At 45.2% G+C, this 6,913-nt stretch overlaps 1 protein-coding gene across 1 annotated transcript in view; it reads left to right on the forward strand.

Moving 5' to 3' along the window:
- ST7 (suppression of tumorigenicity 7) overlaps nt 1-6,913 on the forward strand; it is a 151,945-nt gene that overhangs the window by 423 nt on the left and 144,609 nt on the right. The gene's annotated exons all lie outside the window — the stretch shown is intronic.

Here is a 6,913-nt window from a genome sequence, read left to right on the forward strand (position 1 = left end):
CCCCCCCCCCCCGGCGTCTCCCGGTGCTTTTGTGTTTTGGGGAATCCATCAGCTCTCTCTCAGATGTTCTGATGGCTCTTCTCAGGTGTTGAAGCTTGCCCGCAGGGGTGCTGGGCAACATCCTTCTGCCAGGGGACCCGCTTCCTGGCTGCTGGGGTGGTCAAAAGGGCTGTGGTGGCACTTGGAGGAGCTCCTGGGTCTCCTTTTATCCTGTCAGTGGAGGTGAAGAAGTCCAGATGACTTCAGGAGTCGAGGGCAAACTGTGGCCGTGCCCCAGCAGAAGCTTGTTGGTTTCTCTGGGAGTTGTATTTCACCCTGGGCTTTTCCTAAAGGAATCAACATATTGATTTTTGACTGGCAGGCTCTTTGAGAAAAACAAACAAACAAACAAACATTTTCTTTTCAAGTCGTGGCTTGAGCTATTTACCCCGGGTTTACTGTGTAAATGATAGGAAGAAACTCTCCACTATGAGGGTGGTGGGGCACTGAAACAGGTTGCCCAGAGAAGCTGTGGATGCCCCATCCCTGGAAGTGTTCAAGGCCAGGCTGGACGGGGCTTTGAGCAACCTGCTCCCAGTGGAAGGTGTCCCTGCCCATGGCAGGGGGGTTGGAACCAGATGATCTTTAAGGTCCCTTCCAACCCAAACCATTCTATGATTCTGTGATAAATAGCAAAACCGCTGGTTTCCCCCACAATGTCCTGCTTTTTCTGTACTTACTGAGAATGACTTGAGCAAAAATGTGCAGCTTGTTCAATTCAGGAGCCCGAGTCAGGAGCAACCAGAAGTAATTTACATCTCGTCTGCGCCTGGTCTCAATTCATTTCCATAACAGGCTTATCTTTGATGTAGACTGAGCAAGTATGTAAATACAGACCCCGCTGCAGTTGCAGGGCAGCTCATTCCTTCTGGGAGCTTTTGTCGGAGCGGGTGGCATATGTGTGTTTGAGGGATTCCAAGGCAATATTGTATTTGTGGAAAATTCTTTTTTTCTTTGAAGGATACGAAGGACCTTGGTTATTATGGGGAGTATGCTTCTATTCAGGGAGCGTATAGAGTGGAATTAATACTTTTTCCTTTACAATTTATATTACACTCAAGCATTTGATTTTTTTTAACAGGATTAAAACTATTATTGTGCTTGTAATAAAAATTAGATACCAGCTTATTCTTCTAACGATAACAAATAGTAAGGGTGCAGGTTTGCTGGGAGATTATCACTGCTGCTGCGATGGACTTTGCTTTGGCTGTCGGGAGTCCCTAAGGTAGCATGTCACTGCTGGACTCAATCAGCACCAACTTGTGTCGTGTCAGCCAGTCTGGATTGGGTAGTTATGTCTTTATCTTGAAACTGCTTATTTTTCCTTCCTATCTGCTGCGATCGTTTAATTCTCACGCAGACACCCCCCCCCCTCCCCGGAGAAAGCGGTTTGTTTTGGGGGCAGATGAGCTGTAGCCCATGTGGCATCACTGTTGGTGGGAAACCGAGCCTTATCTCTTCACCCGTCTTTCTGGCCTGTTCTCATTTGATAAGCCTTTGGTAAATCCAGCATCAAAAGAAGAATTAAAAAAAAGAAAAAAGAAAAATATTCAGCACACTGCAATTTTCATTTTAAGAGTAAAGACAATTAAAACCGATTTTTAAATACAATTTTGGTCGGATTTTCTCTGTATGTCTTTGAACATGTATCCAGTTTCTGTAGACATTGCTGCACACTGATTAGAACAGGATGTAATTCTTGTTGCTTGGTTCTTAATAATTTATGTAATGCATATGTCCCAGGTAAACATTGCAGGCTGTGGCTCTCAAGGAAAAATGTCTGAATGCTTTATATTATCGTTTTTACTATTGGGAAAAAATCGCAGGCATCCATCTGAGACCTCATCAAACCCCTCTGATTTTTTTTCCTGAGTTTGAACAAGCTAATTCTTGCTGCGTTTTCTCATTTGAAATGTTACTCCAGCCGTCTTCAGCTGAGTCATCTCAGTTTTCATTGAAATGTCCCAAAATGCAAGTAAAATGACCGTATGAGATGTGTAAATGGGAGACATTTTCACAGCTGTGTGTTTTAAGCATTGAGGGGGTTAAAAAGACTGAAGAAATTACCAGTAAGTCCCAAAGTGGCTGATGAAAATGAGTTACCAGGGGAGAACAATAGGCACAATATGGCCTTTATGCATCATCTGTTCCTAAATGGGGTTTATTAAAAAATCAGCACTGGCAATAACATGAGGGGATTTTTTTGTTGTTTTGTTTTTGAAAGCTTTTGTAAATGGATTAAGAACGACTTGATTTATTGTGGAATTTTTTGCCCCTCAATCAATCACAGTAAGATACTGTCACTGGTTTAAGGTTGCTCATAAAGTACCACAGCAGCTGGCCCCAGATGTGATACTAATCAAATGGATCTCAGCGGTGGGAAAATAAAAGTGTAAACGCTGCTACTAAAACTTCTGCGTGACGTAAAGAAATAATAAGGTGATTAAAAACAATGACTGGGCATTTTCCCAGAACAAGCTGGATCTATTGGTGAGTTGAGGTCAAACAAACTGGTTTTCAGTACCAACCAAACGCAGGCTTAGGCAGAGAGTGAGAGAAATGCAGTTCTGCAGCTGTGATTTGGACCTCAGCAAACAGGGATTTCAAAAAAGGTTGTAGATATTTAGATCAAACACCTTAACCCGAGTGGACAGAGGGCTGCTGTGGTATGAAGGACTAGCGTGGCATGTAAGGCAGAGTGCCTACCAGAGGGACTGGCGCTTCCTACTGCTGGCTGAGTTTGTTTTTCCATGCCTGATGTCGATATTTTTAAAAGGAAGTTGAGAAGCTGGAGAAGACAGTGGAAAAATGATTTAAGGGCTGGAGAGAAGCATCAGAATAAGATGTTTCACTTGGGAGGCGACTGGATTACAGTAAGGAGGTATTGTCATGGAGGAGAAATAAACGGCCTTTTAATTGTGAAAGGAATAACAAGAATAGATGAGTAGAAATAGAGGACAAACTCCATGTGGTCATAATCAGGCATTAATTTTTAATGAACCAGGGATCAGCTGTGATAGGAACCTTTGGGTTCTGAAAGTCGTCAAGTGAAGTAGGTGTCACCTGGTGAAGTAGGAGTCACTGGTGTTCATGCAGCCTGAAGTGGGTTTTCAGCCGGGACGTGGGCAGTGGGCTGTGCAGTGGCGGTGGTCAGAGTAACTACAGGTGGTTTCACCAGACAAGCCCAGTGGTCACTTCTAGCGGTAAGTTTTATTAAGATGAAATGTGGGGCCTTTTTTTTTTTTTTCCCTCTCTTTTGATCTTGTACAGACATGCCCGTCCTCAGCATTTGGTAGCTCTGGTAGGGCAAGTCCATCACCATGTGATGGAGACCTTATACTGGCCTTTCAATACCTGAAGGGTGCCTATAGAAGAGCTGGAGAAGGACTCTTTAACAGGAAGTGTAATGATAGGACAAGGGGAAACGGTTTTAAATTGGAAGAAAAAAGATTGAGACTAGATATCAGGAAGAAATTTTTTACTGTGAGGGTGGTGAGACACCGGAACAGGTTGCCCAGGGAAGTTGTGGATGCCCCATCCCTGGAAGTGTTCAAGGCCAGGCTGGATGGGGCTTTGAGCAACCTGGTCCAGTGGAGGTGTCCCTGCCCATGGCAGGGGGGTTGGAACTTGATGATCTTTGAGGTCCCTTCCAACCCAAACCATTCTATGATTCTGTGTGTTTCACTGGGCTTCCAGGCTTCAATGTCCTCGCAGTTCGGGGCAAGTGTAATTTCAGTGGAGTAGATTACTGTGGTATCATCAAAGGGAGATCTAGTCTGTCATATCAAAATATTCATGTTACATCTGATTTTGGTGTTTCATGGGTTTTTTGGGTTTTTTTGCCTTTTGTTGAAGCTTGATGTATAAATCAAATAATAAAATCCTTTCTGAATAGGATTGCTTGAACTGCTATAACACTACTACACCATTAGCCAGGAAGCAAGAGAAGAGACTTAATAGGCCTGGCTAAAATATTAAATACAGAATAAGTAGCTGAGGAAGTGGATGTTATCATATTCCAAAATAATTAAAATAAACTTGATTATTTTATATAACAAGCTGTATTTTCCTCCCGTGTTGGCACTTGCACAATTTCTGAATGCCATGTTAATCTGAACTAAGACACACCTCTTCTAAAAATGTGCAACCCTGCTTGTTTTTCCTGACATAAGTTTGGCTTTCTATTCATACCCTACGAAGGAGAGAGTCCCACAAGTTAAACAGTTTCTGATGATTTTATTTATCCTTTCAAAGTGCAGCAGAAAGACAGGATTAATAACCAGAGCATTAAGTGCAGCTGCTTGTGATGAGGCAGACAGGAGGAAACCTTTGGGTTGCTGAGGGTGGAGAAATCAGAAAAGCTGATTTCCTAAAAGTGTGAATGATAAATATATGGGTATGAGCTCCAGGTTGAATCTAGCTCAGTCAGTGCCTGTGGGCTATTATTAGCTTTCTGCAGGACATCCGGCTTCAGCTGCAATGGAGTAAGGCCCAGGTGGGTATGGGGTGAGATGTTCACCAACCAGGTGAACATCTAGTGAAGGGAGGGTTAGAAACCTACAGCAGGAAAGAAAGCAAGTAGTGTTGTCCTGCCAGGCCCCCAAGGTCAGCGAGCTCAGGAGAACCACAGCTGGAGGACGAAGACCACGTTGCCTTGCTGAGGAGCTGGTGGTTGTGACAAAATTGGGTTCTACAGAACATGGTGCTTTTCTTCTGTTTGTTCTGACGCTCCTACTGAATAATTACCTAGGATCTTAATAATGTGGGATTTGTGACCATGTAGTATGCTTCTCTTAGAGCCCAGCGCCTGAAGTACCACGTGTGGTTCCGACAGTCTGGAGCAGGGAAGAAAGAGGCTGATGTGGAGCACCAGCCAACACCAGGTTCCAGGTTTACAGTCACGGTTTGTGCATGTGCGGGCAGGAGGACGGAGTGGACGTGTTCCAAGTGTCTCCTCTCCTCCCTGTAAAATTAGGATGACTACGCTTTCTCCTCATCCACAAGTCTTTCTGAAGACACAGAGCTGAGAGGTTTCAGGGCAGCCAGATGCTGTGGTGACGTGGTCCACCTCAAACGCATTTACTGATGTGTGCATTGCACGGGCTTTGGTGAAGAAAGCGCTTGGAGCACTCCTGTCTCACTGAACCCTCATTGCACAAAAACTCCCCAGTATTTAACCATGAAAGAAAGCTGGGTGTGACCTTATAAGCAGAAATACTGAGGGAGACGAAGAGGTGGAGCACGCCTCAGGTTCAGGCTGTGCTGTCTTAGGGTGATGGTTGCTGTCAGTGAAGCTCATCTCATCTCTCTGATCTTCCCTTTCTGGCCTTCCTGACCTTGCAGGTCTATGCTGGGCACCACTGCAATGTGCTCCAGTAGGTTGCAGTGTGAGGAATAAGTAACTTGTCAGTCCCATCATCTCAAATTCAAGTACCAGCAGAAAACATTCGCCTGTTATTAAAATTTAACTAGTGGTCTCTTTTTTCCTGCTGGTGACATTTGGCCGTCCAAATGCTTGTGCATGGACCTACGGTGATAAACCACCCTTAGGGCAGAAGGTTTGTCCTCCCTGGCAGGGGAGTGTGGCTGCTGGTGCCTGCACCACGTGTTTGGTGGCTGTAGCTGCCATGCATGTCATGGTGTTTGGGTTTGCTGTGATAGCATCTTGACAGTGTGGCCAGGAGGTATCGTTCCCCTTCATCAATTTAAGCCTGCAAAGATAATCATGAGGGTTGGAAAACATTAACCTGATGAAGGCCAGCAAATTTCAAAGGGAGTAAAAATGAGTGAACGGCTTCTTTCTTTTGAGAAGAACTGAAGGACCCAAAATCACTTGTCTTTTAATTTTTGCGTTTCTCAGAATGTAAGTGAAGTCTTTCCTAAATGCTGAGCTTATATTTCTGCAGTCCCTAATGGAATTAAAGTAAACAGTATTTTGTTTACTCTTAACCTCTGTCTTCAGCTGTATCAGTTACAGCACCATGAAGCATTTGCAGTGGTGCTGAGCCTCCAGACGGGCTTTGGATGTTAGAGGTTTCTTTGGTCTGTTTTTCTGGGGTTGGCCAAAAATCAGTTGTTGCCTGGATGTAGGCTAATATTCAGGAGATTATTGTACAGCAGACTTTAACCACTTTAAGGACATATTTTCAGCATGGTGTGCTTGGAAATCCTCTCTTTAATTTTAATTTAAATTTCATGGAAAAGAATAAAAAGAATAAAAAGGCTGTGGATGTTGTTAAAGGCTGTGGATGTTGTTTATCTGGACTTCAGCAAAGCCTTTGATACAGTCTCCCACAGTATCCTCCTGGAGAAACTGGCTGCCCATGGCTTGGATGGGAATACCCTCTGCTGGGTTAAAAACTGGCTGGAGGGACGGACCCAGAGAGTGGTGGTGAATGGAGCTAAATCCAGCTGGCGTCCAGTCACGAGTGGTGTCCCACAGGGCTCAGTACTGGGGCCACTTCTCTTTAACATCTTTATCAATGATCTGGACGAGGGGATCGAGTGCACCCTCAGTAAGTTCGCAGACGACACCAAGCTGGGTGGCAGTGTTGATCTGCTGGAGGGTAGAGAGGCTCTGCAGAGAGATCTAGACAGGCTGGATCGATGGGCCGAGACCAACGGGATGAGGTTTAACAAGGCCAAGTGCCGGGTCCTGCACTTCGGTCACAACAACCCCAAGCAGCGCTACAGGCTGGGGGCAGAGTGGCTGGAGAGCTGCCTGGCAGAAAAGGACCTGGGGGTGTTGGTCGACTGTCGGCTGAACATGAGCCAGCAGTGTGCCCAGGTGGCCAAGAAGGCCAACAGCATCCTGGCCTGTATCAAGAACAGTGTGGCGAGTAGAGCCCGAGAGGTGATCGTCCCCCTGTACTCC

Source organism: Calidris pugnax, unplaced genomic scaffold, assembly GCF_001431845.1.
Source record: "Calidris pugnax isolate Ruff unplaced genomic scaffold, ASM143184v1 scaffold44, whole genome shotgun sequence".
Classification (NCBI taxonomy): Eukaryota; Metazoa; Chordata; class Aves; order Charadriiformes; family Scolopacidae; genus Calidris; species Calidris pugnax.